Below are 22,599 nucleotides of genomic sequence, written 5' to 3'. Positions count from 1 at the left end.
ACAAAGACGCATCGCAAGCTAGCACTAAACGTTTACATGGGTCATACAGAACAAGCAATTTGTTGAAACATAACAGATTTCTGGCTTTCTCAAAAGCAGTCTCTTGTGATTTCCCCCATCCCCAGTCATCACCCTTGCGTAGCAACACGTGTAGAGTTTCTAGCAAGGTGCTTAACCCGGGTCAGAAATTACCAAAATAATTGAGGAGTCCCAGGAACGACCGCAGCTCCGTCACGTTCTGTGGTCTCGGCGCGTTCTTGATGGCCTCCGTCTTGGCGTCAGTGGGTCTGATGCCGTCTGCCACGATTCTTCTCCCTAAGAACTCAACCTCAGGCGCCAGGAAAATACACTTCGAGCAATTCAACCTGAGTCCCACATGATCTAGCCGACTTAGAACCTCTTCCAGGTTCTGCAAGCGTTCGATGGTGTCCTGACCTGTGATCGTCCTGGAAAACCACGGTGCGCGGAGCTGACTTTAGCAGATTCTCACGTTCCTTTGAAAAATAGCCGCGGCCGATCGAATCCCAAACGGGCATCGATTGTAGATGAACAGACCTTTGTGCGTGTTGATGCAGGTGAGGCCTTTCGAAGATTCCGCCAGCTCCTGCGTCATGTAGGCCGAGGCCAGGTCCAACTTGGTGAACATCTTTTCTCCTGCCAGCATCGCAAATAGGTCGTTTGCCTTGGGTAATGGGTACTGGTTCTGCAGCGAAAAACGGTTAATTGTTATTTTATAGTCCCCACAAATTCTGACCATGCCATCACGCTTGAAAACCGGAACAATCGGACTAGCCCACTTGTTGAACTCAACTGGCACGATGATGCCCTCACATTGCACCCTGTCCAGCTCGATCTCCACTTTCTCTCACATCTTGTATGGCACCGCACGTTCCTGTGGTGGATGAGTCATGTACCGGGCACCAAGTGGATCTGCACCTTCACCCCAGAGAAATATCCGATGCCTAGCTCAAACAACGATGGGAACTTGCTCAAAATCTGGGCACATGAGGCATCATTGACGGATGAAAGTGCTCAAATGTCATCCCAGTTCCAGCGGATTTTGCCCAGCCAGCTTCTGTCGAACAGTGTGGGGCCATCTCCTGGTACAATCCATAGTGGTAGTTCATGCACCACTCATCATAGGAGACTTTTACTGCTGCACTACCAATTACTGGGATCAGGTCTTTAGGGTAAGTTCTCAGCTTGGTATGAGTCGGGCTCAGCTTGGGCCTTTGTGCCTTGTTGCACCACAGCCTCTCGAAGACCTTTTTGCTTATGATGAACTGACTCACACCCGTGTCCAATTCCATGGATACTGGAATTCCGTTCAGTTCAAATTTTATAATGATCGGTGGACATTTCGTGGTGAAGGTGTGTACCCCGTGCACTTCTGCCTCGTCGGTTCGAGTCTCTAGTCCAGTTTGACCTGCCATGGATTGGTCTTCCTCTGCAATGTGGTGGTTTGCAGGGTTTGCAGCTCGTCTGCACATTCGCTGGAGGTGTCCCATTGTTCCACAGCCTTTGCATGCATAGTGTTTGAAGTGGCATTGATGGGCTCGATGATCACCTCCACAGCACCAACAAGGTGTCAATTGCCTCGCATTCACGCTTGATGGCGGACTCTGAATACTCTGAGATCGTGCTGCTGCAGGCGTGTACATTCTGCCATATGCATTCCTGCCTGAAAACGACGTTACTTTGTGTACAGTACTTGCCGATGCATCTTTATGCTGCAAAATTTGTTTGATGTTATCGCTGGTGGACATAAATGCCTGGGATATCGTTATGGCTTTGCTCAGATTTGGTGTTTCAACAGGAGTTTGCGAAGGATAACCTCATGGCCAATACCAAGCAAAAAAAGTCTGTGATCATTTGCTCCAGGAATCCATCGAATTCGCAATGTCCTGCAAGGGGCCTTAGTTCGGCGACGTAGCTCACCACTTCCTGGCTTTCAGTCCGTTGACACGTATAAAATCGATACCTTACCATCAGAACGCTCTCCTTCGGATTTAGGTGCTCCCAGACAAGCATGCACAGTTCTTCGTACGATTTGGTGAGGAGGATCGCCCTTCGTTTGGCAGCGTTCACATTCCCTTCCAGCTCATTGGCCACGAAGTATTGGTTGACTCGCTCCACGAAGGCTTCCCAATCGTCACCTTCTGAGAATTTCTCCAGGATACCGATAATTCTCTGCACTTCCATGTGATAGTTCGTTATCTATTACTCGTCGCCAGTTGTTATGTCTCAAATAAAGCAATTTGACTGAGGACTGTAGACTTGAGTAAGTTGACCTTAGTCTCTTTATTCTGATTCCAGAGTGCTGGCACAGCATGGGAGGCCTGCTTATATACAGTGCTCTCAAGGGATGCTTGGAGCCCTTGGGACTCCAACAGATGCACCCTCTGGTGGCAGTAGAATGCTGGTTACAAGGTGTTGCATACATAACAAAGGTCCTTTGTACACGGCAGCGCTACAGGGCCCAGTGTGCATCTGCAGCTAAGTTTTCCATCCCGCCCGCATCCTTCAGCGCTCCAAGAAGGAAGCGCAGCACTTGATTTAGCACTCCACTTCCTTCCTGGAGTGCCAAAGCCAATTTTCTGAGAGCGGGAAAACATTAGCACCTGGCACTACGTTTCCCGGCTTTCAAAAATTACCGCCCCCAAACGGGGGGCTAGAATGAATTTCTCCCCTAATGTTTACCAGCCTTCAGAGAAGTACATGTGGGCCCCATTTGGCGGAGGTGGTGGTGGAGGGGAATCCTGACCAAGGAAGCGGCTTGTACTCCTGAAGAAAGGTTGGTGTTTTCGATAAAAAAATTACATAGTTGATGGGGTGAGAGATGAGTGGGGTTTGGAGGGATATTGGGCAAACCTTCCCCAATGTCGGGTACATCCCGGATTTTCCCATCTGCCGGGGGCAGGTGGGCACCAGAGTCGCACTTTTAGTGCTATTGTGTGCCCACCAGCTGCATGCAAATGAGGTGCCCTCCCACTGAAATTCCTGTCTTCCTGCAGAGTAAATGCTCAGCGAGTGCTATAAATGGCAAAAAACTGTTCAGGAGCTGCTCAATGACTATGTTTTGGTTAGCGTTAAAATATTGTTATGGCAAACAATACAGTGGCTGTCATGGCTGCCATCATGTTGAGAACTGGGTTTAGGTGCCTAGATAAAGCTGACCTTCTCAGAAGAGAATTGACTGCTCTCACCAATACAGGCAATCACTGACAAACAGGATTGCAAAATCCTCTTACACTATAACCTGTCTATCCCGAGCTTCGAAAGTTGCCTGAGATTCTGACTTTTAATGAACTGTTTACCAATAATCCTTGAAAGTAAAGCTTTGCAACAGACCACATGAATTTTTAAAATAATTATGTTTAATCCATCATCGTTTATCGACTTGTGATGGCTTGAGGGGTTGAACTTTCCTTCTGTTGGTGGGTTAACTGTGGAGCAGGAATTCCACCGCCAGTGTCAATCTACTGCTAACCCACTGCAATACCCTCCTGGGGCCCTCAGTTGCTATTTGAGGAAGGTTTGGAGCAGTAACACCACTCCTGATTGGTTTACTGCTGCTAGGAAGGAGGGAGGAAGAGTTATGGTGCAGCCAGTTAAAGGGGAGTACCACTAACTAAGCAGCACCTAGGTGAAGAAATGGTGGCAATGTCTGAAGCAGAATCAGCCTCACCCTCAGGGGTCAACGGCTGAAAAGGCCCCAGCTTCTGAGGACCTTACCTTCAGCGATCCACCTACACACACCCAATCAACAACAGACCTAGCTGCCAACCACAAGGATGATCCCACCATCTCTCACAGTCCAGTCAGACCAACAGCGCTGCAAGACAGCAGTGGCCCAACCAACTCACCCATGCCAGAAGTGACACTCAGACGATCAACCAGGGATCGCAGAGTTCCGGATCGCCTCAACCTGTAACTAACTCGCATCAAAGACTTTGAGGGGGGAATGTTGTCATATATGTATACTCTGTGTATATACTATGCTGGTACCACTAGAGGTTGCAATTACTGCACGTTCACATGAATTTAACCTGCATTAATATTTACTATCTATGTTACTTCTCAGAAATTTTATTAACTTGTATAAAAATGTATATAATAGACAACAATCTCTGGGGTGACTTAATACTGTTGAACATGGGAGTACAATTGCTCAACATCACGAAGTGTGAGAAGGGGAGTCAGGTGCAGACTGTGATGCTTTCCTGTAAATAAGGAACATGAATATCCCAACTTGGACACGCTTATCATCGGAGTTCAGGTGGTTTGATGGTTAAATTTAAATTTATAAAAAAGCCAAAATTTATTTTACATGTCCCACTCAGGAAACAAAATTGAAAGCTCACACAGGAAGTTGAATACTTTAAACTATTTTTGATGTAAAATGGAGAGAGCATGTCGACTAACAGCTCTCTTTTTCAAGCCATTGGTGCACTGAACATTTAAAGCTGTTTTAACATTTACTTTATTTGAACTGTCAACATCAAAATTTGTGTCTGGCGTTTATGTGTGAAAGTACGTTTTTACACTGTTCCTGCAATGTATCAAAATTACCAACATATTTCTAGCAATCCCTGGTTACAGATTAATGTTGCATTAAAATAACATTCCACTAATAGAGAAATGGAAAAAAAATAATTCTGTAGGGCAATTTGCATTTGTATAGTGTGTTACTGAACATCACTTCTATCTAGTACACATGTGTCATGAGTTATGGCAGGTTTGCAACTGTATAATTTTACACTATTAAATTTTTTTACACATTTAAATGCTTACTGCATATAATAATGAGCAGGAAATGTCACAGCAGCTTAGCAATGCAGTAAACATGTCACACCCTTTAGGGTTTACCACTCAAGTCAAAGGACTTATGACCACAAGACTGGTTAGCAAATTTGTTTTTTTTGGCTGTGTGCTCTTTGTTGTGTGTGGAGAAAGAGTCAGACTGAACACTGTGAGCTCAAAGTAAAGTGTGACCTTAGTCTTTTATTGCAGGTCTCCAGAGTGCCTCTCCAACCTGTGAAGCCTCCTTAAATACCTGTGCTCCCAAGGGATTATGGGATCCCTTGGGACTCCAGGGGATGAGCCCTCTGGTGGCTGTACAGAGTAAATACAAGTCCACATATATAACAACACCCCCCCCCCCCCACGCCACCCCAAAGTCAATAGTGTAACTATTTACAATGTGAGTCGATCTGGGGCCCTTCCTGCCCTGGTTGATCATCTCAGTGTGAAAGCTGATGTTGTTGAATCATTTGTCGGGCTCTCGCTGGGCTGCTGTGCAGCTGGCCTTGCTGGGCTGCCTGGTGTGTTGGGCCCTGCTGGGTTGCTGTGGATGATGGGTTCAGCTTCCGTGGTGCCGGCTGCCAATGGTGTGTAAGTTGGGGGATCAAAAAAGGTAGGGTCCAAGGTGGGTTGCTCAGGATAGTCCTTGAATCTGAGTTTGATTTGGTCCACGTGTTTCCGGTGAATTAGTCCATTTGAAAGTTTGACCCGAAACACCCTGCTCCCTTCTTTGGCCACGACAGTGCCGGTAAGCCACCTGGGACCTTGTCCATAATTTAATACAAATACAGGTTCATTGATTTCAATCTCGCTTGACACATTTGCGCTATCATGGTATGCACTTTGTTGAAGCCGTCTGCTCTCTACCTGTTCATGTAGATCAGGGTGAACTAACGAGAGCCTTGTCTTAAGTGCTCTTTTCATGAGCAATTCAGCAGGTGAGATCCCAGTGAGTGAGTGGGGTCTCGTGTGGAAGCTAAGCAGGACTCGGGATAGGCGAGTCTGCAGTGAGCCTTCATATACCCTCTTCAAGCCTTGCTTGATGGTTTGCACTGCTCTCTCTGCCTGACCATTGGACGCTGGTTTAAATGGGGCAGATGTGACATGTTTGATCCTGTTACGGGTCATGAATTCTTTGAACTCAGCACTGGTAAAACATGGCCCATTGTCACCCACCAGGAAATCGGGTAGGCCGTATGTGACAAACATGGCTCACAGGCTTTCAGTAGTGGCAGCGGACGTGCTAGCCGACATTATCTCACATTCAATCCACTTGGAGTACGTGTCTACAACCACAAGGAACATTTTACCCAAGAACCGGCCTGCATAGTCGACGTGTATACTAGACCACGTTTTGGAGGGCCAAGACCATAAACTTAGCGCTTAGCGGCCTCTCCCTGGGTATATTGCTTAACTGCGAGCATGTATTACATCTGTGAACTCAGGACTCCAAGTCCGCATCGATACCGGGCCACCACATGTGAGATCTGGCTATCGCTTTCATCATTACTGGGTGGGTAATGTGGAGGTCATTGATGAAGGTGTCTCTGCCTTTCTTGGGGACCACTACTCGACTGCCCCAAAGAAGGCAGTCTGCCTGTATAGACATTTCATCTTTGCGCCGCTGGAACGGCTTTATCTCTTCCTACATTTCCAGTGGGACACTGGAGCAGCTCCCATGAAGCACACAGCTTTTGACTAGAGATAATAAGGGGTCCTGGCTTGTCCAGGTTTTGATCTGCCGGGCAGGGAGGGGTGATTGCTCACTCTCAAATGCTTCCATAACATTGCCAGCACTTATGTGCTGAGAGATTTGTTTGGTGTTATCACTGGTGGACATAAACACCTGTGCTATCGCAATGGCCTTACTGAGGGTCGGTGTCTCTACAGTCAAAAGTTTTTGCAGGATGGTCTCGTGGCCAATGCCCAGTACAAAAAAGTCTCTGAGAATTTGTTCCAGGTAACCATCAAACTCACATTGCCCTGTAAGTCGCCTTAGCTCGGCGACGTAGCTCGCCACTTCCTGACCTTCAGATCGTTGGCACATGTAGAACCGATACCTCGCCATCAGCAGGCTCTCTCTCGGGTTAAGATGCTCCAAAACCAGTGTACACAGCTCCTCATATGACTTATCTGTGGGTTTCACCGGAGCCAGAAGATTCTTCATGAGGCTATGTCGCTGCCCTGCAGACCGCGAGGAAGACCGCTCTCTTTTTTGCAGCGTTTCCTTCTCCGTCCAGCTCGTTGGCTACAAAATACTGGTCTATCCATTCGACATAGGCTTCCCAGTCCTCACCCTCCGAGAACTTCTCCAGGATGCCCACAGTTTGCTGCATCTTTGCGTTGGATTCGTATACTCGTCGCCAATTATTGTGTTCCTAACACAGATGAGACTGCACACAAGGAGGTTAAAGTAACAGTGACCTCAGTTTTTATTAAGGCACTCCAGAGTGAGGAACAGTCCTTAGGGGCCAGCTTATATACAGCGCTCCCAAGGGATGCTGGGATCCCTTGGGACTTCAGGGGATGCGCTCCCTGGTGGCGGAACATGGGAGTGCATGATTTACTGATACACAACAAACCACACAGCCAATTTTAGTGTCGTCTACAAACTTCTTAATCATACTCCCTATAATCAAATCTGAATCGTTGATATATACCACAAAAAACAAGGGACCCTGTACTGAGCCCTGCAGAACCCCAATGGAAACATCCTTCCAGTCACAGAAACACCCATCAGTCATTACCCTTTGCTTCCTACCTCCAAGCCAATTTTGGATCGAACTTGCCACTTTGCCCTGGATCCCATGGGCTTTAACCTTCATAACCAGTCTACCATGTGGGATCTTATCAAAAGCTTTGCTAAAGTCCATATATATTACATCGTATGCATTACCCTCATCGACCCTCTTGGTTACCTCCTCAAAAGATTCAATCAGGTTAGTCAAACACGATCTTCCCTTAACAAATCTGTGCTGACTGTCCCTAATTAATCCTTGCCTTTCCAAATGTAGATTTATCCTGTCTTTCAGAATTTTTTCCAATAATTTTCCCATCACTGAGGTTAGGCTGACAGGCCTATCTCTTTCTCCCTTCTCAAACAAGGGTACTACATTAGCAGTCCTCCAATCCGCCGGCACCATGCCCAGATCCAAAGACGACTGGAAAATGATGGTCAAGGCCTCTGCTATTTCCTCTTTTACTTCGCTCAACAGCCTGGGATGCATTTCATCCGGTCCTGGGTACTTATCTACTTTCAAAGCTGCTAAACCCCTTAATACTTCCTCTCTCACTATATTTATTTCATCCAGAATATCACACTCCTCGATAGCAGTATCTGCATTGCCCCTTTCCTTTGTGAAACCAGATGCAAAGTATTCGTTAGGAACCTTACCAACATCTTCCACCTCCACATAAAAATTACCCTCATGGTCTCTAACAGGCCCTACCCTTTCGTTAGTTACCCTCTTACTCTTAATATATTTATAGAACATCTTAGAGTTTTCCTTAATTTTACTAGCCAAGAATTTCTCGTGCTCTCTCTTAGTATTCCTAATATCCTTTTTAATTTTGCCTCTAACTTTCTATATGACTCTAAAGATCCTATAGTATTTAGCGGTTGATATGTGACATAAGCATCGCTTTTTTTCTTAATCCTCTCCTGTAAGTCCCTAGACATCCAGGGGGCTCTCGAATTATTATTCCCAACCTTTTTCTTTAAGGGCACATGATTGGCCCGAGCCTGCCGTATCTCCTCCTTGAATGCCTCCCACTGTTCCGACACTGATTTACCCACAAGTAGCTGTTTCCAGTCCACTATGGCCAAATCACTCCTTAACTTAGCAAAATTAGCTTTTCCCCAATTCGGAACTTTTATTCCAGGCCTATCCTTGTCCTTATCCATAGCCAATTTGAATCTGACAGAATTATAGTCACTGGCACCCAAGTGCCCTCCCACTAATACCCCTTCATCCTGCCCAGCTTCATTCCCCAAAACTGAATCCAAGACTGCCCTCTCTCGTGTTGGGCTTGCTATATACTGACTAAAAAAGTTCTCTTGGCTGCACTTCAAGAATTCTAGGCAGAAACGAGGATGACTTGCTTCCATGCCAAAAAAAGATGAGTTCACAGGTGTTTCAATGAAGGACCTAATATTCCCGGTCCTGAACTACATCCTGAAGGATGGAAGATGCCTGTGCGTGAATTTTTTTAACATGTGATGGCCGTTGCACACCAGCCACCACATGGGCTTGACAGAGCTAGGTCTTGGTCCAGTGGCAAGGGTTATCCAAGATGACTGGAGACCTGCTCTGCTGCATGGACCTAGTGCGCACACATATCACAGTGTGGGTTGGCCCGTGCTGCCCCTGGGTCCCTGGCCCCGAACTCATGCCTCTCCTGGGTTCCGATCACATCCCTCCACAACTTCAGGGAGCAGCGCAAGCTGGTGCAGGAGGGCGACGGGGACCATTATTTACCAAGGTGATAACACCTCAAATCTTTGTAAAACAACCTAGCTGCGTGAAACACAGTCACATTGTGACACCCAGGACGACATGCAGTCTGTCACTGTGCATGTCCTCCTTCAACTTCCAGCGACTCGCGACTACTTTTCTGCTTGTACAATAAGACAGCAGCGCAACCTGGTCAAGCATATCCTGCTAGCAGGGGCAGTTAAAAATCACAGTGGAACACCTATGAATGATAGGTAGTTCAAAGAAAAACGTGAAAATAAACTAAAATGCAAAAAAAGGCAATGAACTTAAAAAAAATGAACAAAAGGAAACCTAAAAGGTTAAAATTGCAGACACACAGCAATGGCTTTGTGCTGCTGAAGCAAACCATCAGAAAATAATTGGACAAGGAGGCCCTTCCTTAATTAATACAAGTTGAACTTCCCTTATCGGAATCCTCGGAACCTGGCCTGTTCTGGATAAGTGATTTTTCCGGACGAGGGGTGGTCACGTTAAATTGGATAGTACAGGTACTGAGCAAGGGGATATCGGGGCTGGCTGACTTGGGACTGGGAGTGCAGCAGAGAGATCATGGTGCGGGGGGGGGGGGCGGTGGATCGCAGGGTCAGGCCAGCGATTGCGGGAGTCAGCAGTGAGGAAGGACTTCAATTTGTTCAGGTTGGAGTTCTGCGCATGCGCCACCCGATGGCCGGGAATGGTTCTGGACGAGGGGTGGTTCTGGATAAGGGAGTTCTGGATAAGGGAGGTTCAACCTGTATAATTTGTGATCTCTTAATATCAAAGCCTCCTGCTTCCTCCAATGCCGGTGGTCAGAAAAATATACAGACAACACATTTCCGCCACATTTCCACACTCAGCTACAACATCCGATTCCCCAACAGAAATTCACTCATATTAGAAGAAAAAAAGCATCAGTATGCAATGTCTGAAGGAGGATATAAGCTTTGAAGGCACAAATTTATTTTTCAGGGGCATCTGAGACCATCTCCCCCCGCTCCACGCTACAATTTTCTCCTCCCCAGTTCATCTTGGCACTCTGCTCCTTTTCCAAAATTCAACTGGATTGTCTTCTCTTCCCCCTCCAAATTTGACCTGGTACTCTTTGCTTTCCCACCCCCAAACCCCCAATCAATGCCACTCTCAATTTTTCCTTTAGTGCTGTCCTTGAGCTGGTACTGTAGTCCTATTGTTGCTGTTGTGAGAAGACAAAACTATTGAATCCACACTTGAACTAGGCCCCTTCAAAATGTTGACTACCCATGTAAAATGTGCACAGCATGCCAAGGAGGAAGCCCTGAATAGAAATTGCAATCCCACGCCAATGTATACTGCTGTTACAGTTCTTCAGTCTAAAGTGTTTGTTTTTTTCCAAGTCCCTGATCGGTCTGATTCTGTGACACTTGCTGGCAAATAAACTTGTGCCATGACATTGAAGATTTTCCAAAGATATGTTTTCATCTTTACCACCTGGGCAGTAATCTGGCAAGGCAGATTGCATGCTCGTTAATCGAACCCGCCTGATTTTCATTCCATAAAGTGTTGAACCTGAGGAATTCTCTCCCACAGAAAGTTGTTGAGGCCAGTTTGTTAGATATATTCAAAAGGGAGTTAGATGTGGCCCTTACGGCTAAAGGGATCAAGAGGTATGGAGAGAAAGCAGGAATGGGGTACAGAAGTTGCATGATCGGCCATGATCTTATTGAATGGTGGTGCAGGCTTGAAGGGCCGAATGGCCTACTCCTGCACCTATTTTCTATGTTTCTATGTATGCCATCCACCCCACCAATGCAAACAAATCCAAGGTACCATATACGGTGAAAGTAAAAATAGTAGACATGTGTACTCCATGGATTGCTGGAACTTACCAAGGGGGAAAATTGAAGGAGACTTGTATTGGTAGTTGACACATCACTCACAATGCAAGGTGACAATAAGCAAAATGAATGGGATTCTGGGTTATGTTGCCAAGTAAGTACCAGTCTCCAGCAGTTAGTGCTCTGGTTCGGTTAAACCTGGAGTGCTGCATACTACTCTACATTGTTCCAGTTGCTGCAACATGCAGATCGTAAAAGTACTACAAACCATAGCCGCAAAGCTGGTTCCTGGTTTTCATTGTTAGAGGAATGAGTTATGAAACAGCTACTGATATTTCTATAGCTTCATTATATATACAAAAAATGCTGGAAATACTCAGCAGGTCAGGCAGCATCTGTGGAGAGAGAAACAGAATTAACGTTTCAGGTTGAGACCCTTTTGTCAGAATTGGAAAAAGTTCCAGCTATAACAGGTTTTAAGTAAGTGCAGAGACAGGGAAAGGGAGGAAAGAACAAAGGGAAGGTCTGTGATAGGGGGGAAGCAGAAGTGATTAAGGGGGCAAAATTGGGGGCGGTAACCTCCCGGGGCCAGAACTTTTATCGCCTGGCCCAGAAGCCCCACCCCCAACACGGAATTGGGCCTACCGCCCCTCAAACGAAGCGGAGCGTTGTCTCCGGTCCTCCACGCACGAGACCAGGCCAGCAGCCCGGCACCCAAAAGAGAGTGCCAGGCTGCACGAAGGCAGCTCGCTTCATGAGAGGGCTGCCATGGTCGGCCCAACCCAAGAATCGGCCGACAAATAAAGATGGCGGCCCGGGGCACTGCAGGCCTCCACTTTAAACTGCACTCCGAGAGCGGATGTCGGCCAGCTTCATGACCCGTTCACATCCGCTCACACCAGCCTCGTGGCCCACGGGGCCATTTCCCCCGTGGGGTGTTAAGGGGTCAGCATGGGGCGGTGAGGGATCGCTGCACATGGTGATGGCGCACCGGTGGTTGCGCGGCGACCTGGGGCGCTAACCGTGGGGTGCGGCGTTACACAGCGCCTCCGAAACATCGGGGGCAATTTCCTGGCAAACGGTAATGCACCCCCCTCCCTCCTCAGGGCGAAAACTGCCTTGCCTCCGGAGGCACGAACCGGGCGCAAAAAAGGGGCAATTTCATCCCCTCAATGACAAAAGGAAAATGACATCATGTATACGTTTATAATGTATGCATTATGTGATATGTTTCCGTGGGCACCAACTGGGGGAAAGAAAAGGTCAAGGGTCAAAGGCATGGTTGAAGAGGAGGATGTAATTTCCAAAGGATGTCAGTTACTCAAAGAAAAATACTGCTTTCATCACAGTATTAGTCTTTCCAACAGTAACAATGCTTATAAGGCAAATACAAAATAAAACTATAGAAAAAATATAAGTTTTGCTGTCTTAGTTGGAAGCTTGTGCTTACTTTGCTTTGGACAACACAATAATCTGGAGTGTAGTTGCTGATGTGGTGACTTAGTGCCCATACTGAATGTTGAAAAGCCAGACATAGTATTTTGACTTCACATACGCCAAAAGATAGAAACATAAGTATGTCAAAGCAGATGGACCAAAACTCTCAGTGCCTACTTCTTCAGCAAATGAGAAATCAGACAGATGGGTGGCATTTGTCAACAAAACCGTTGCTATTCCATCACATGCAGGCTCAAGCGGCATTACTTCCAGCATTCTTGCCAGGCTATTGGAATTGTGGGAGGTGATCAAGTTACTGGTTATATTCTTCCATTGTTTGGCTGCCAAGATATGAGCTCACAAGCTCTTGCAAGCACTGCAGCTGCATACTTTCACAGATGAAACTAAGAGGCTATGCATTTGAATAATACTTTTTTAAGTTTAGGAATACATCATCGTTGTAGACAAGTGAGAGAGGAAAAGTAACGACTGTTTCTTGAAGCACACCACTTTGCCACTGAGACATAGAGGCCGCGAATTTCGGTACACAGCCACGAGGTGGGAGTTCCTGCGCGAGGCGCGGAAGTCCCGCCCCGCGACCTACGTTTGGGTTACTGCCCCCGAGAGGAAGTGCAGCGCACAATATCGTGCTGAACTTTCTCTTGGGGGCGGGAGCGAGGCGCAAGCCACGTGAAGTTCGCAGCACTATGCGGTGGGACGGTTGGCGCTGGCCGTAAACAGGGCCCTCCCTTTCATTAAAGGGGATGGCCAAGCTGCCGGCTCTGCGGGCAGTAAATGCAAGATCGCGGCACAGACCCTGCAGTCGGCCAAGTTTTTTCCTGCGCACCTCCCTTTTGCTTTTTGCCCCACGAGTGGCCTACAGCCCGGGACATGCCCCGTGAAGCTGTCACAGGCATTGCCCACGGCAGCTTCAGGGGACGCTACCAAATTTTTGCTTCAGGGCGAAAACGGGTCGCTATGCACAGTGATGACATTGTCATCGCCGGCGCAGTGGAGCAAGACGCTCGCGGTTACCGGCGCCGCTAAACTCCTGCGGAAGTTCACGCAAGTCGGTAGCAGCGCCGCGCCCGAGCCAAAGTCATTTGGGTCCCTTTAGCGTTCCCCAGGGTGCTAATGGGAGGCGCAAATGCCCCAGATTTCCCCCCAGGATGTTCGAGTCAAATCACTATATCAAGTCTCTCAAAAATCTCTAGCATGTAGCCAGGTTTTGAAAAAATTGCTGCAAAGTTACCCTTTCCTGTCATGTGCAGGTTACTTCCAAATAATGTTTTTCCATATGTAGTATACAAACTTCACCAGCTGGCTACAGGCTTCAGTGACTGTCAATTCACCCATCGAGATCACATAAACGTAATAAAAGCTGACTGTTATATCCTTCAACACGACTTCTGTTATATATGTAAACCTGTATAAATACCATCTTTAACCACCGAGGGCTCATCCCTTGGTCCCAAGGGATCCCACAATCCCTTGGGAGCACCTGTACATAAGGAGGCCTCACAGGCTGGAGAGGCACTCTGAGCCCTCTAATAAAGGACTACGGTCACACCTTACTTTGAGCTCGCAGTATCTAGTCTGACTCTTTATTCAAGACATGACAACTTCAATCTTGAGCAAGGTTGTATTGTCCAATCTTTGCTGCTGTCTCCATGCCTACCCATATAAACACAATTTCTAAATAGTTGGCATCACCACATCAGCAATCATGGTTGGCATTTTGCGCTTAGCCACCTGGCAAGCATATAAGTAAGAAGACTTGATTACTTCTCCAAAACAGAGATTGCAATTTTGAAGGATGTCTTCTGAATGGTGAAGGGACTCAGCTCCTGTTTAGAAAGTTTAATGGTTTATTTACTATGCTGGCTGAGCTTTACAGTTACCATTTGTCATGTATGTACATGCTGTTTGTAGCCACCAGATGGTGTCATTGTTGGAGGCCACTGAGCAGCACGCACATGGTGCTGCTCTGGTATAAAAGGCCAGCCATTGTGTGAATCAGGCACTTTGGGCCTAAATAAAGCAGAAGCAAGGTTGTACCTTGCTTAGTTAAACAGTACTCAGTTTGAACCTTTATTGCATACATAACATTTGGCGACGAGAATACAATAACCTTTGTTTGCAAAATGAGCACGATTGGATTTTTAGAGCGATTCGTGGAGAGAGAAGATTGGGCAGACTTTTGTGAGTTGCTTGAACCAGTACACGTTCGATAGGAGGCCAGAGCGCAGCGGAATTCGTTGCCGACCTGAGACATCTAGCTGGACCGTACAAGTTCGGGACAGTGTTGGCAGACATGCTCCAGATCACACACTCGCTTATACCACCTTCAGATCACTCAGAGTAACTACAACTCACTTAATCATACTGACTTCATATCACTCACTCACACTGATTCCAGATCACTCATTCACATCCACTTATTCTCAATGATCCTAGCCCTAGGTTACTGACATTGACTCCAAAAACAACAACCACTTGCATTTATATAGCTCTGTTAATGTTGTAAAATGCCCCAAGGTGCTTCACAAGAATGTTATCAAACAAAATTTGACATGAGCCACATAAAGAGATATTAGGACTGGTGACCAAAAAGTAGGCTTTAATGAGCACCTTAAAGGATGGGAGAATGGTGGAGGTGTTTAGGAAGGGAATTCCAGAGCTTTGGACCTAGACTCGATTAGTGGAGTGATGAAAATCATGGATACGCAAGAGGCCAGGACTGGAGGAGTGCAGAGATTGTGGAGGGTTGTAGGGTTGGAGAAGTTGCATAGATAGGGAGGGGCGAATCCAGAGAGGGATTTGAAAACAGGGATGAGAATTTTAAAATTAAGGTGTTGCCAGATTGGGTGCCAATATAGGTCAGGGAACACAGGAGTGACAGGTGAATGGGACTTGGTGCAAGTTAGGATACAGGCAGCAAAGTTTTGGATGAGCTCAAGTTTATGGAGTGTGAAAGGTGAGAGGCCGGCTCAGAGAGCAATGGTATAGTTGTCTAGAGGTAACAAAGGCCTCCAGCTCCAGATCTGGCTTCAGATTGCACTCACACAGACTCAAGATCCCGATCACACTCACACTCTCGATCACTCAATAACACCACCTCCAAAACATACATTCACAGTGTGCAGCTCCAGATCACTTATTCACACACGCTGACTGTTGCTGCAGATCACTCTCTCACACTAACTCCAGAACCAGATCACTCACTTAATACAGTGGGTTTTAACTGTGTATATTTAATCTCCCAAGGAGAACATAGGAACAGGTGTCGGCCATTCAACCCCTCAAGCCTGTTCCATCTGGAGAGAAAAGGAGGAAAGTTTTCTGCAGGATGACAGAACCCTCTGGGTTCAAAATCCGTTTTCAAAGAACTTTGTAGCAAAGGCTTCGGTTGCTGTAGATCTAAAAGGGAATTTGTTCAATGATGTCGATAACTCTGTTTTGAGACACAATTTTAAAGTCATGTCTTTTGCTCAGTTCTGGCTCTCAGTTATCCCAAGGAGCCACTGAACTATCTGTGTGAATTGGGATTTCCTTCACTTATTTATATTGAAAACGAGTATAGAAGCCGCTTCAATGTACTAACTGACTAGCAGTTGAAACTCTCCAAAATCAGACTAAGATTGCACAAATTGTGTGCTGGCAAACTGGCTCATCCAAGTCACAGAAATAAACATGAGTCAAGTGTTATTTTATGTTCAAGTTTATTCAGTTGTGTTGTACTATTTATGTTGCTTTCTGTCTTAAGCAATATGTTATGAGCTGATAACGTTAATAATTTAAACTACCTAAAAAAATCTCAGATTAAACAATCTCTCACTCAGTGACAAGTGCAGGTATTATATGGCTCTATATCATGTGCCCGATATACAGCAACCGAACACATAATAACGATGAAAAAATGTTTTGATAAAGTTTAGCTCAGAATTAAGTATAGCAAGAAAGAGCAGAGATTTTATTTGACTTTATGTAGAATTTACAGCACAGGAACTGGCCATTGTGCCCAACTGGTCTGTGCCGGTGTTTAAGCCCCACACCAGCCTTCTCCCACCTTACTTCATTTCATGCCATCAACATGCCATTCTATTCCTTTCTCTGTATTTATTGAGCTTCCCCTCAAATGTATGTATACTATTTGCCTCATCACGTCACGTGGTTGCGAGTTCCACATTCTCACCACTCTGAGTAAAGAGGTCGCTCCTGAATTCCTTATTTGATTTATTAGTGACTATCGTTACTCAATTATTTTGAACACTTGAATTCAAATGCATTCACAGATCAAATAAATTGATTTAATGATTTTGCACTTAGCTCGAGAGCTCTACTTCAGAATGAACATAATGATAACCTATTTTTGAGGTTGAAATGTCGAAGCCTATTTTTATTATATATGCATAAAACCTCTTAGGATAAGGGGTAAGCCATTTAGGACTGAGATGAGGAGGAACTTCTTCACTCAGAGAGCTGTTAACCTGTGGAATTCCCTACCACAGAGAGTTTTTGATGCCAGTTCATTGGAAAAATTCAAGAGGGAGTTAGATATGGCCCTTACGGCTAAAGGGATCAAGGGGTATGGAGAAAAAGCAGGAAAGGGGTACTGAAGGAATGATCAGCCATGATCTTATTGAATGGTGGTGCAGGCTCGAAGGGCCGACTGGCCTACTCCTGCACCTATTTTCTATGTTTCCATGTTTCTATGTTTCATTCAAATGAATCCAGACTTTAGAGATGAATCTCCGCAACTTTTATGATCCTCCCAAGCTGAAAAGCAGATGAGAGCCACAACTTACATTGATACTTGGTGACCAAGGAAACTCGTGACTTGAATGGTAGGAGGTGCTGTAATGAACTATTTAAGGTATCGGCCAAGCGTTGCAAAAGTCCCCAGGAAATTCTGGGCAAATGTGTTAGCATTTGCATAATATTGTATCTTAATCTCGGAGAATTCGGAAAAACGTATGTGCATTTCTCACATGTCAGAAGAGGTTTGTTGCTTTGCCACTTGAAGTGCGGTGGAGCGGGATCTTCAGCTGTCAACTTGTCAGGATATTGACCCCATCGCAAATCAGGAGCAACTGGGTCATTTCCATCGGCGGAACAGGCAGTCCCCTGCCTGTAAACATGAGCAGGGCAGAAAAGAAAAAGGGCCCCAGTTGTTTTTGAATACTCCTATGGGCACTAAGGGTCTTCATCTGAAAGACAACCAATGCCCTCTGGGCTCACATATCTTGGTTGTATCTTAAGGTTTTCCGAAGGACTTACACCAGCTTCAAAGAGGCTCAAGTGCTGTTGTGCTTATTTACGTACTGGATGGGATTTCAAGGATAACCTAAGAACATGCTGAAAAGGTCTTGCCTAATGTAAGGGGAGCAGGTGGAAGACTCGCCTACCTGCCTCCCATTGAAATTTGGGGCAGAGTGGAAAATGGGGAGAAACCGGAAAGATCCATGTTCCAACCCAAATTCCTGTGCCCTCTTTCAAGGGTGATTCATCCAAGATGTATCTTCTCCCACCCAAGGAAATTTGGTCTCAGAAAGTTCAGAGTTTAATATTTGGTTGTAAAACCAAAGTTATCAGAATGACCTCTCACATTCATACAGGGTTTTGCTAGCTAACCTGACCTGTCCTAAAAGAGGAAGATTCATTTAAAAATCAAATAGTTACAGTGAAATGAAATACCATTTTGCTTTGTTACATCCACATTTGACATATTTTTATGTAAGCAGTAAGTGCCAATAGCATAATTAGATGTACTGGACTAGAAGGAATACTGAGCCAATGAATGTCAGGGAGCTGAATTAATATGCAGTTAGGAACATAAGAAAGTGTAAATTGAGATAACTGCATTTGATCAATCTATCACATGTGTTTTCTCCACAAATCATGGACAAGTAGCTTTGTTAATTCTGCACTAGTGCCCCTCCAGTTCTTAGGTCTTGCTCAAAGTTAAATAACATATTTGCATATAAATTTATTCTGCCTCTCAGCATTTTAAATTCCCTCAATCTTCTTTCTCCAATGAAAATAAGTGTGACTGTGTAATTCTCTTTCTCTTAGCTTTAAATCCATACTTTCAGAAATCATCCTTAATAAAAATAGAAAATGCTGGAAATACACACAAGTCAGTCACATCTTTAGAGAAAAAAAGACAAGTTAACTTTTCAAATAGAATTCTTGCTCAGAACTTGTATAGACTTGAAACATAATTTGTTTTTTTGCACAACAGATGTTGCCTGACCTGCTGTGTGTTTTCAGAGTTTTCTGTTTCAGATATCCAATATTTGCAGTTTTTGTCTTTTTATTTATACTGGGATCATTCTTATTGCGTTTTTTACATCATCTGAAAGAATGAGGGGTTTCTGGATTGTAAAGAAAAGACTTAGAATCATAGAATCATAGAAGTTTACAGCACGGAAGGAGGCCATTTCGGCCCATTGTGTCCGCGCCGGCCGACCAAGAGCTATCCAGCCTAATCCCACTTTCTAGCTCTTGGTCCGTAGCCCTGTAGGTTACAGCACTTCAAGTATTTTTTAAATGTCATGAGGGTTCCTGCCTCTACCACCCTTTCAGGCAGTGAGTTCCAGACCCCCACCACCCTCTGGGTGAAAAAATATCCCCTCATATCTCCTCTTAACCTCCCCCCATTTACTTTAAATCTATGTCCCCTGGTTGTTGACCCCTCTACCAAGGGAAACAGGTCCTTCCTATCCACTCTATCCCGGCCCCTCATAATTTTATACACCTCAATCAGGTCTCCCCTCAGTCTCCTCTGTTCCAAATAAAACAGACCCAGCATCTCTAATCTTTCCTCATAGCCAAAATTCTCCAGTCCAAGCAATATTCTTGTAAATCTCCTCTGCACCCTTTCCAGTGCAATCACATCTTTCCTGTAATGTGGTGACCAGAACTGCACACAGTACTCCAGCTGCAGCCTAACCAGTGTTTTATACAGTTCAAGCATAATGTCCTTGCTCTTGTATTCCATGCCTCGACTAATAAAGGCAAGTATTCCATATGCCTTCTATTATGTATGCAATAAAGGTTCAAACTGAGCACTGTTTAACTAAGCAAGGTATGACCTTGGCTCTGCTTTATTTAGGCCCAAAGTGCCTGACTCTAAAAATGGCTGGCCTTTTATACCTGAGCAGCACCATGTGCGTGCTGCTCGGTGGCCTCCAACAATGACGCCATCTGGTGGCAACAACAGAATGTACACACATGACAATACCTACCTCTGAGATCTTATCACAGTCTTTCACAGGTTGAGACGGTCCGGTGCTTTGCGCTCCCGGGTTGACTGTCTCAGTTCGATTCCAGCCTTGGGTGAGTGTGCGGGGTCTGTTGTGGCTGAAGGCTGGATGATTGACTTATTGGGGATGACAGTGACCATGTCACGAATTGCAAGTCCATTTTTATTGAACAGGTCCGTGATGGAAATTCCGGGTTCACTGATGACCCTTGAGTCCTCTGAAGGCTGCTGGTAGGTTGGCTGGTCATCGATGGTTTCTTTGTCCGACTGTTCTGGCTCGTCTGTGTGCCTCAGCTTTGTCTGATCCATGTGTTTCCTGCAAGTTTGCCCATTCTTGAGCTTAATAACGAATACTCTGTTGTCCTCCTTGGCCATGACTGTACCAGCGATCCATTTGGGACCCTGACCATAGTTCAACACATATACAGGATCATTGACAGAAATCTCGCGTGACACAGTTGCACGATCGTGGTACCTTTGTTGACTCTGTCTTCGATATTCAACATGGTTACTTAAATCCGGGTGTACCAGAGATAGCTTGGTCTTAAGACTTATTTTCATGATGAGTTCAGCAGGCGAGACCCCTGTGAGTGTGTGGGGTCTTGTCCTGTAACTCAGCAGTATGCAGGACAAGCGGGTCTGCAGTGACCCTTGGATTACTGTACTGCACATTCAGCTTGCCCGTTGCGCGCAGGCTTGAACGGTGCTGACCTGACATCTTTTATGCCATTAAGTTTCACAAGCTCCTGAAACTCCTGACTGGTGAAGCACGACCCATTGTCGCTCACCACTATGTCAGGCAGACCAGGTGTCGCGAACATGACATTGAGATTCTCTATGGTTGCCGTAGACGTGCTGGATGACATGATTATGCATTCTATCCACTTCGAATAAGTGTCCACTACCACTAAAAACATCTTGCCCAGGAAGGGACCTACAAAATCTACATGGACCCTGGACCAAGATTTGGATGGCCTTGACCACAGACTCAGCAGCGATTCCGTTGGTGCTTTGCTGAGCTGCGTGCAGGTGTTGCACTGATGCACGCATGCTTCCAGCTCAGAATCAATTCCTGGCCACCATAGAAGGGACCTAGCAATGGCCTTCATCATCACTATACCAGGATATGTGCTGTGTAACTCACTCACAAACTTCTCTCTCCCTTTCTTGGGCATTACAACTCGATTACCACATAATATGCCATCTGCTTGAATAGACAGTTCGTCCTTGTGACGAATATACGGTTTGGCCTCCTCAAACATTTGCTTAGGTATGGCAGACCAATCCCTTTTGAGGCTGCAACCCTTTACCACCGATAAAATCGGGTCCTGGCTGGTCCAGGTCTTAACTTGTTGAGCCGTGACAGGGGTTCCTTCACTCTCAAAAGCATCCATGATTAACATTAGATCCGCCAGTTGTAGCATTTCCACCTCCGGTGTGGGCAACGGCAACCGGCTCAAAGCATCGGCACAATTCTCTGTGCCAGGTCTGTGGCAAATAAAATAATCACAGGCAGATAATGTCAGCGCCCACCTTTGGATGCGGGATGAAACATTGGTATTGATACCTTTGCTGTCGGAAAACAATGAAATGAGCGGCTTGTGATCTGTCTCTAATTCAAACCTCAGATCGAACAGGTATTGAAGCGTCTTTTTCTACCACGCTGTAGGCTCTTCCTGCTTTAGACAAACTTTTGGATGCATACGCGGCAGGTTGAAGTTTCTCTGACTCATTGGCTTGTTGTAACACGCAACCAATTCCATATGGCGATGCTTCACAGGTCAAAACGAAACGTTTACATGGGTCATAATGTACCAGCAGCTTGTTCGAGCAAAGCAGATTGGTGGCTTTCTCGAAACCTCTGTCTTTGCGATGGGCCCCATACCCAGTTGTCGCCTTTTCTCAATAGCATGTGCAGTGATTCTAGTAAGGTGCTCAATTTAGGTAGTGTTATGTCAATAATAAAGCAATGTGACTGAGTACTGTAGACATGAGTAAGTGTAACCTTAGTCTCTTTATTCTAACTCCAGAATACTGGTACAGCATGGAAGGCCTGCTTATATAAAATGCTCCCAAGGGATACTGGGATCCCTTGGGACTTCAACAGATGCGCCCTCTGATGGTGGTAGAATGCTGGTTACATAGTGTTGCATACAATACATCACCCCCTCCCAAAGTCAATAGTACACTTATTTACAGGGTGAGACGATCTAGGGCTTTCCGCTCCCTGGTCGATCGTCTCGGTACAAATGCAGGTGTGGGTGAGTTGTTTGGTTCTTCACTGGGCTGCTGTGCAGCTGGCCTTGATGGGCTGCTGGGGATGATGAGTTCAGCTTCGTGGCCAACCGTGATGTCGGTTGCCACTTGTGTGTGTATCGGAGGGTCGAAGTTGGTGGAGTCCTCTTCAGGTTGCACGCAGTTTGTGAATCGCAGTTTGGTTTGGTCCAAATGCTTTCTGCAAGTTAGTCCATTTGTAAGTTTGACCTGAAACACCCTACTCCCATCTTTGGCTATGACAGTGCCAGCAAACCATTTGGGACCATGTCCATAGTTGAGTACAAATACAGGGTCATTGACTTCAATATTGCGTGACAAATTTGCGCGATCATGGTACATGCTTTGTTGATGTCGCCTGCCCTTGACATGATCATGGAGATCAGGGTGGACTAGAGAAAACACTGTTTTGAGCGCACTTTTCTTGAGCAGCTCGGCTGGGGGATCCCTGGTGAGCGAGTGGGGTCTTCTGCGGTAGCTGAGCAGGACTCGGGACAGGCAGGTTTGCAGGGAGCCTTCCGACACGCGT

This window comes from Pristiophorus japonicus, chromosome 5 (assembly GCF_044704955.1).
Source record: "Pristiophorus japonicus isolate sPriJap1 chromosome 5, sPriJap1.hap1, whole genome shotgun sequence".
Classification (NCBI taxonomy): domain Eukaryota; kingdom Metazoa; phylum Chordata; class Chondrichthyes; family Pristiophoridae; genus Pristiophorus; species Pristiophorus japonicus.
This window is presented reverse-complemented; position numbering follows the sequence as displayed.